Source organism: Musa acuminata, chromosome BXJ2-4 (assembly GCF_036884655.1).
Source record: "Musa acuminata AAA Group cultivar baxijiao chromosome BXJ2-4, Cavendish_Baxijiao_AAA, whole genome shotgun sequence".
In the NCBI taxonomy this organism is placed as follows: domain Eukaryota; kingdom Viridiplantae; phylum Streptophyta; class Magnoliopsida; order Zingiberales; family Musaceae; genus Musa; species Musa acuminata.
The window spans coordinates 3,414,099-3,422,635 of NC_088341.1; the positions used below are offsets into that span (position 1 = coordinate 3,414,099).

General features: G+C 33.8%; 1 pseudogene; it reads right to left on the reverse strand.

Annotated features, from left to right (window-relative positions):
* Positions 1-4,757: 4,757 nt before the first annotated feature.
* LOC135609318 (uncharacterized) lies at positions 4,758-5,522 on the reverse strand (annotated as a pseudogene).
* Positions 5,523-8,537: the final 3,015 nt, after the last annotated feature.

An 8,537-nucleotide genomic window follows, 5' to 3' on the forward strand; every position in this document is an offset into this window, starting at 1 on the left:
CTCAACTCGGATGCTCGTATGAGGAAGGACGACCGTGGGACGTCCTTTTATAGTGGTGAAAAGGTGGCTCGCATTACGTCCCAGCACTAATAATCCAAGGGTTGAACGCTGACTTTTACATGGTCAAACACCATCTTTCCTGCCTTCTCTATCCTCCTAACGCTGCGCACTGCTGCGCGGCTGCCTGCCTTCGGTCGTCGGAAACGTTTTCTTTTCCTTCGTGTCTCGTGCCATCAACTTATTCCAAAAGCACAGATCGCATTTCCTTGTCTGATTCGCGTGACGACCGGTTTCAGGCGACCTGAATTCACACGACCACATGAATCCGCTCTGAATTATTGTCATTTATTACTATTTCTCTTTGCAGTGATTTATTATGGATCATCGTTTGAAAGCTTCTGCTGATTCAATCTGCATTTTTTTTTCCTTCTTTCTGATACGCAAATCTCAGAATTGGGTTGGCGCTGGTGGAACAACTTGATCTTTCACATTGTAGATGTTCTCTATGTTGGGAACACGTTCGACGCAGATGCACTGACAATAAACAAGGGCTTTTGGTTCCAAAGGCAAAAGAACTGATTGAGACTGGTAACATTTTGGATCCCTACTTGATGACATCCGAGGAATTTCTAATCCTCGTACCAAACTGCGTTGACTGGTAAAATTAATATGAGATTTTCCGATTCGAATTCTACTAGCATATTCAAACCGCATATCAGTTCATACTGCTGCCTTTTCCTTTTCTTCTTTTTCTTTTTTTGAGTATAACCATTCGATTAAAGTGAATAATGTGATTACATGCGATCGTAATTCTTTGACCAACCGAGCATGTCAATTGTGAGGAAGCACGCAAAGAATCAAACAGACATTTGGAGACGGCGATGGCGTTGTGTCGGTGCCACCGATCATTGCGCACAACATGACAGATACTTTGTGCTGTTTGCAGGGTGAAATTAAATGTGCAGCATGCGAGTTTTGGGAGACAAGTTTTGAAGATTGAAGAAGTGTGTGTTTATATTAGGATGTCAACGAGGGAAGTACGGCTCAAACCTGCTTCCATGGAGATGCTATAATTGATAATTATATTGATTAGCTATAGAAAAAAATCAGGAGTAGTGAGTTATCTGATAGAGAGCTACGCCATGTGCTGGCCGGGGCCGACCACCAAGCATGTTGTTTCGACGGCGGGGTAGAGGCGTGGTTTTGGGGTGGCTCTGTCGCGAGGAACGCGATGGCCGGTGGTGACACCTGCCCGCTTCGTGGCGCGGTAGAAGCTCGTACGATAGCTGGCATTTGCGTGCAGGCAGCTGCTACCAAACCATGGCCGGCGACCGACAGAGAGTCCTAAACGTGCAATAGCTTGTTCATGGGTCTTGGTATGACACCCAAGACTGTCTTCTTCTTCATAAAAGCCTGTGGCAGACAAACATTACATTGGATTCTTCAAGCCATGGGTTGAATAGTTTTCTTAGAATTCAAGTGAAAAATCAACTGCAGACAACTTCACAAGCCCTCATGCTGTTGTAGGATGACAGAGAATGAGATTTATAAGGTTTGATGTGTTAGATTTGATTTCAGACAGGGGAGGAGGAAAGATAGATATTCTTTTCATTCAATCTTCTCACACAATTATAAAATTGCAACAACTTTTTTTTTCCTTTGTTTTCTCCACAACCCATCCTAACTAATACTTAGTTTATTTCCTAAACTATTCATAATATTTCATAATATTCTGATGCCCACATGCAACATATTAATATTAACATTTCTCCATATGCATTATTCTATAACACCCATAACTTTTATAAAATATTCAAATATATATTTTGGTAATGCCTTGGTGAATATATATGATATTTGATCATTGATTTTGTAATACTTCATTTGAATTTCACAATCTCAATTGATATTATTGATTTATTGTCACAAAAGATTTTTGTTCCTTCAATTTGCTTTCCTTTTAAGATCATTTAGAATTCTTCTCAGCCAAATTGCTTGAGAAGTAGCTATAGATGTTGAAACTTCTATAGAGGATTATGCCACTGATTGCTATTTTTTTTAGCTCTAAAAAAATACACACATCAAATCATTTTTGAACTCTTCTATCATTTTTTTACTATTTCTTGTGAACATCAAATCATTAACATAAAGAGTTACAATGATTATACTTGAACCTCGTAGGTTCACTAATAGTTCTAAATTTAATCATAATTGACCCTATACTATTGTGAGTAGTTTTTTACCACCAATCTTTCTTTGCAATGAATCTTCTAAATTGGAGTTCACCTTATAAATTCATTTGACACCAACAATATATTTGCTTTAAGGTCTATCAATTAGTTCTAAAGTCTTATTTTTTAAAATTACATCAATATCTTCTAAAGTCTATCAATCCATTTGACACCAACATACAGAAATTACATCTTCCATAATTGTCATTCAAACTTCTCATTTTGACTGGAGTTGAGTTGGGAGATTCTGAACTTAGAACTACAAGATGGTATAGTAGAACTTGAGGTATTCGAAGATGAACCCATATTATTTACATCTTCTTGAACCTGGGTAACAGTATTTTAACATATTCATATTTTTTCTCTTTTTTTTTAATTCAAAATAATATTTTCATCAAAAATAATATCTGTACTGACTATCAATTTTGATGTTTAAACCATACAGCTACAGTTTTTAGATTGTGATGTATAAATAAGAAAGATGCACTTTTTATTGAAATCAATTAGTGAATTAATGATCTAATCCATGTATTGAGATAAGTGATTTAGGACTAATTATTCTCGTGAAAAAGATAAAATAATTAAAGAAGAATCGAATGTTGGGTCGAAGTCAATAATCGAACATTGGACCAGATGAATCGGGGGATACACTGAAAGATCGGAAGATCACCAAGAGTTCGTTGAAAGTTCACCGAGAGTTCGATTGAACAATTGACGTATCGAATAACTTAAATTACTTGTATCGTAATTATTTTAGCTTTAACTATCATAGTTACGATCTTAATTTGAATTAATTTTGGAAGAAATCCTACTAACTCAATTAAGGATTAACTAGGCCCAAAACAGGACTAGTGAATTAGAGATTAATTAGGCCAGTGAATGACCCATTCAGTCACTTGGTCGATCAACTACGTAAGTTGTGTAGTAGTTATTCAATTTGTAGACAGCATGATTCTTGAGAAGATTGCGTCTGAAACATCTTATTGAATCTTTCTAACAGCTACTGTATCTCTTTATTGTTTCTTTTTTTTTATCGAATTGTTTGATCTCTTGTCATGTTCCCATGTTATTAGTGTTATTATAATCATTCTTAATCAAATCCCATAGATTAAGTGAAAAAGATAAGGTTCTCATCTTCACAAATCAGAAATTATAGTTTTCATTATTGAAAATTGGAATACTTGCATGTTGTCGGTTGAGGTTTGAGTTGCTATCATTTGTGGTAGTTGATCTTCTCCGATTTTTTTTTTCCTTATAATTTGAGTCTTTAAGAATGATCAAGAGAAGGCTTTGGCTTTCATAGAATATGATTCTTTTCATTTGGTCTTCTCACACAATCATAAATTTAGAGCAATATTCTCTTTATTTTCTCCATAACCATACAAATTAAGAACCTTGGCCAATATTTAATTTATTTTTTAAACTACCCCTAACATTTTATAATATTCTAAAGCCCACAAACAACACATTAATATTAACTAATGATGTACTTATCATTTTACTTCATATATATTTCATTGATATATATATATATATATATATATATATATATATATATATTGTCATAGCAACATTTAATTTATTTAATTTATTTTTTAAACTACCTCTAACGTTTTATAATATTCTAAAGCCCACAAACAACACATTAATATTAACAAATGATGTACTTATCATTTTTCTTCATATATATTTCATTGATATATATATATATATATATATATATATATATATATATATATATATATATATATATATATATATATATATATATAGTCATAGCAACTTTTAATTTATTTAATTTATTTTTTAAACTACCTCTAACGTTTTATAATATTCTAAAGCCCACAAACAACACATTAATATTAACAAATGATGTACTTATCATTTTTCTTCATATATATTTCATTGATATATATATATATATATATATATATATATATATATATATATATATATATATATATATATATATATATATATATATATATATATATATATATAGTCATAGCAACTTTTAATTTATTTAATTTATTTTTTAAACTACCTCAAACATTTTATAATATTCTAAAGCCCACATACAACACACTAATATTAACAAATGATGTACTTATCATTTTACTTCATATATATTTCAATGATATATACATATATATATATATATATATATATATATATATATATTGTCATAGCAACTTTTAATTTATTTAATTTATTTTTTAAACTACCTGAAACATTTTATAATATTCTAAAGCCCACATACAACACACTAATATTAACTAATGATGTACTTATCATTTTACTTCATATATATTTCATTGATATATATATATATATTGTCAATAGCAATTTTCAAAAAATTTCTCTGTAATTGCTTGAGCTCTTAGCATGGTTGGATAAAGGTCTTCTTTGAGTTTGTCCCCTATTCCTTCTGGTCGTCGCTTGATCTCATTCGACTATCTTGAAGCCTGATAGGCACAGAATGCATGAACTGGAAATCTTTAGTCCCAAGATAAAGATCAGACATTATCAGAGTAATTTGCAACCAGATAAATGAACTATCGACGACAACACTTTGATCACATCCGCATATCTTACTGCCAAATTCAGTGACATGCACCTTGCAGGTGCTATCACATTCCTCTTCCTATCTGCAATCCCCACCTTGTCCCTATTTTGCACCACCACTGTAGTCAGCATTGCTGCCACACCAGAACCCAATGGATGTCCTGCTAAAGCAATAATCTGGATGCTTCTGCAACAGTTCCTTCAAGACATCACATTCAGCAGACCATTGTGCACATATCCTCCATCAAATTGCCTCTTCCCAAGCCTGTTGTCTAACAAGACAGCAAGAACTACAGCGGCATGAGCGTGATCAAGGTAGATCAAGTAAGGCGGCGCATTGCCATGGGTGTCTTCGTATGTTTTCCTGCGGACCATCCGCTGAGGATTCATTCGGTACCCTGCCGGTGGCGCCCAACGGAAGTTATCAAGGTCATCCTCGTAGACCGCAAGGATGTAGCGGCAGAGTCTTTAACTCAACGGCCTTGGCAAGACCCCAGGTCTCGCTGTCATGGCCGGCGCTGCGCAACAGGCGCTTCCAGGCCCAGCGACCGTACGCAAGGCAGTAGACGCACTCGAGAAGGGGGATGCCACAGGCGAGAGACATAACCGGAAGGCCTACGAATCGCGCATTGCTGCAAGAAACGATCTTTCGACTGGTATCTTTCGGATCGACACCGCTAAAAGGATATGTGGCCTCCGATTGCAGCTTAGGGTAGAGGACATCAAATCATGGGAATTCGTAAACAACAGGACACCAAATCGAGCAAAAATTTGGGTCTTGGAACCCTAGATCGGAGCAAGATGCGGTTCAAATCTAGGGTTTCCGTCGGAACTGGAGTCTTCTTTTTCCCTAAAAGAAATAAAATGTAAAACAAAAATCAAAAACTGAATCTTTGAGACGGTTTTGGTGAACAATAATTCATCAAATGACAATGTGAATGGATCAGAAATTACAGAGACATTTTTGGGGAAGAAGATGGATTCCGGCAGCATCCATGGCGTAACAAAGGACAGAATTCATTGTCTGAAATGAAGTGGCAATTAATTCTTCTAATCCCAAAGGTCAGAAAGATGAAATGAATAGTCTGTGGGAAAAGGGAACAAAAATTAAGGGATCAAGAACAGCATCACATTCTCCAACAACAACAAGATGTAGGTACGAGGTGTGCCTGTATAGACATTTGCGAACACATCAACACAAGCACAAACCATGGGTAATGGTTTTAGCAGCAGCTGCTGCTTGATTCCAGCTTCAGGATCCGAAAGATGTGGCAGCAGAACTGGGTTGGGTCGGGAAGATGTGAGGGATTCCCGACTTAGACTCATTCGAAGTGTAAGTTAGGTCTCTCGTAGTTTTTTTTTCCTCCCTTTGTCCGGGAGGAGGGGATTAACTTTTATACCTGTTTGTCGGAGGGTCGACCGTACAAGGTTTATTAATGATCTATGATACCTCGGGAGGTCAATCCATGCGGCTCGGGTCGACCTGTATGGCTCTATGCCATGCGACGTCGCCTTGTGTCATTGCGAATGGTTCGAGGTAGGGCAGTGCCACCTCGTATAGATCCGGGCGGCATAGGTATAACTCCCGCCGCCCTCAGTTCCGAAGTGCTTTGTCAGCGGACATGCACCATGTCGGCCATGAGGTGGTTGTCGCCCTTTGTCACACTAGCTATGCCAAAATATACCATATCATAAGTAAACCATATGGGTGTGATAAAAAGAAGGCGGATTTAGATCATTTCTTCTTGTAAGGTCTGATGATCATGTGAAAAAACTATGATCGAAAAATAGTAAACACGAAGGATGAGATAAAAAAAAGTTAATTATATATTAACTCTATAATTAATTATCTTTTGTATCTTGATTCCTATATTTTTAAAAATTATTAAGATTCTTATATTTATGAAAATAAAATATTTAATCTGTTTATCTTCACATCATCGATTCTTTGCTGATCTGCCTCACTTCAGTTTACCATTGAGCACATGCGATATTTTCATCAGCAGAGTCAATAATGTGAGAAGAAACAAAATTAAATATTTTATTTTTATAAATATAAAAATCTTAATATGCTTTTTGAAAATATAAAAAGTGAGATAATAAAGGTACTAAAGGATAGCATGTAATTAGCCTAGAAAAAAGATTTAGTATCTAATGTAATTAGCCTAGAATAAACATGATGTCTTTTGCTACAAAATAACTGCAAAGCTAGAGAGGAGGAATAATGGATATTAGCCTCATTGCTTCAACATATGAAAAGCGAAAATGTTGATATTCCAAAAAAAATTGTTGGATAAAATTTTATGCTATCAATGTTTAGTAAATAGATGTCTAAAAAAATTGTCAAATAAGGTTTCCAACTCTTATACATTCTTGATGCGTAAGTATAGATAAAAATCTTAAACCAATTTATTGTAATTATTTATAGTAGTCTTAGTTACGTGATTGACTTTCATGGTATATAATAAAAGAGATGACATATGGTCCATAAATTTCTAAGGAAAACCCTTTAAGATTCTAAAAAGAAAGGTTTTATAGATAGTAGCCCTAAGCCTAAAAAATTTCAAGTTTTTACTTGAAAGGAATACCAAGTGTAATTTATGATTACCTTAAAGTCTTTTGATGCCAATATTTCAATAATTTGAAGAATAAATTGGTAAAGATCTAAAAAATACTTGATGAGTTCACTAATGAATCCTAAATTTCGAGGATGCCATATATCTTAGTTGATAAAACTTTTGACTATTTATCGTAAAGTCTTACGTTCGAATCTTAACTTAATTCATCATTTATTTTTTAAAAAAATAAAAAAAAAATTTAATTTTCACTTATTAAATCTTAGTAGTCCGCTATCTCAAAAATATTTTATTCCTATTTGAATTGTAATTATAATTATATTTTAAATTTTATCATTAGAGTCAAATTAATTCTCTGACATCCTAAAAACTTTTTATATTCATATTCTAAATTACATAAAAAATTTATAGAATCCTAAAACAAAGAAATTTTGTGAGGATAGGGGGTTGTCCATGGATCCACTTATATGATTAAATTTATGTTTATTCCTATTTTTATCCACCAACAAAAGAGAGGACTGTATAATTTTGAAAACAATAATCTTGTAAGTGATATAAACAAATCAAATTTGAAGTTGCCAATAACACTATACATAGTTCATCTTCTTATATCTCACTTTCATTTTCTATCATTTCATATCTTGTGGAAGATTTTTTTCTTCAAAAAATATTTGGAGAAGGGATAAAAAATTCATGTGATGTCAATTTAAATAATTCAGACCAATTAAATAGCCTGTTTTCGAGCTTTAAGTTCTTATTCTCAGATGGACCTTTCAAGAAAGCCATAAGTATTCATTAAATCCTAACTTAAGATAATGTTCTTGTCTATCACAACCAATATTTTTATTCTATTTATGAGGAAGATAAATCAAATTCATATAACAAAGAACAAGTTATGATTCTTTCACTCACACAACAAGGGAGAGTGATTGATCGAGAGATGGTGAGTTTGGTCAAGAAGAAGAGCCCTACTATATATATCTTTCACTCTACACAAGTATAATTTCTCCACACAAAAACGTCTATATATATTCTCAAAGGACATATAAACTATTCTTGTAGTATGTAAGATGACTGACTCAACATGTTATTATCCAACACATATAGTTCCATGATAGCAAGAATGAAGACAAACAAATTGCTGCTACAGTAGTAATTGTTGTCA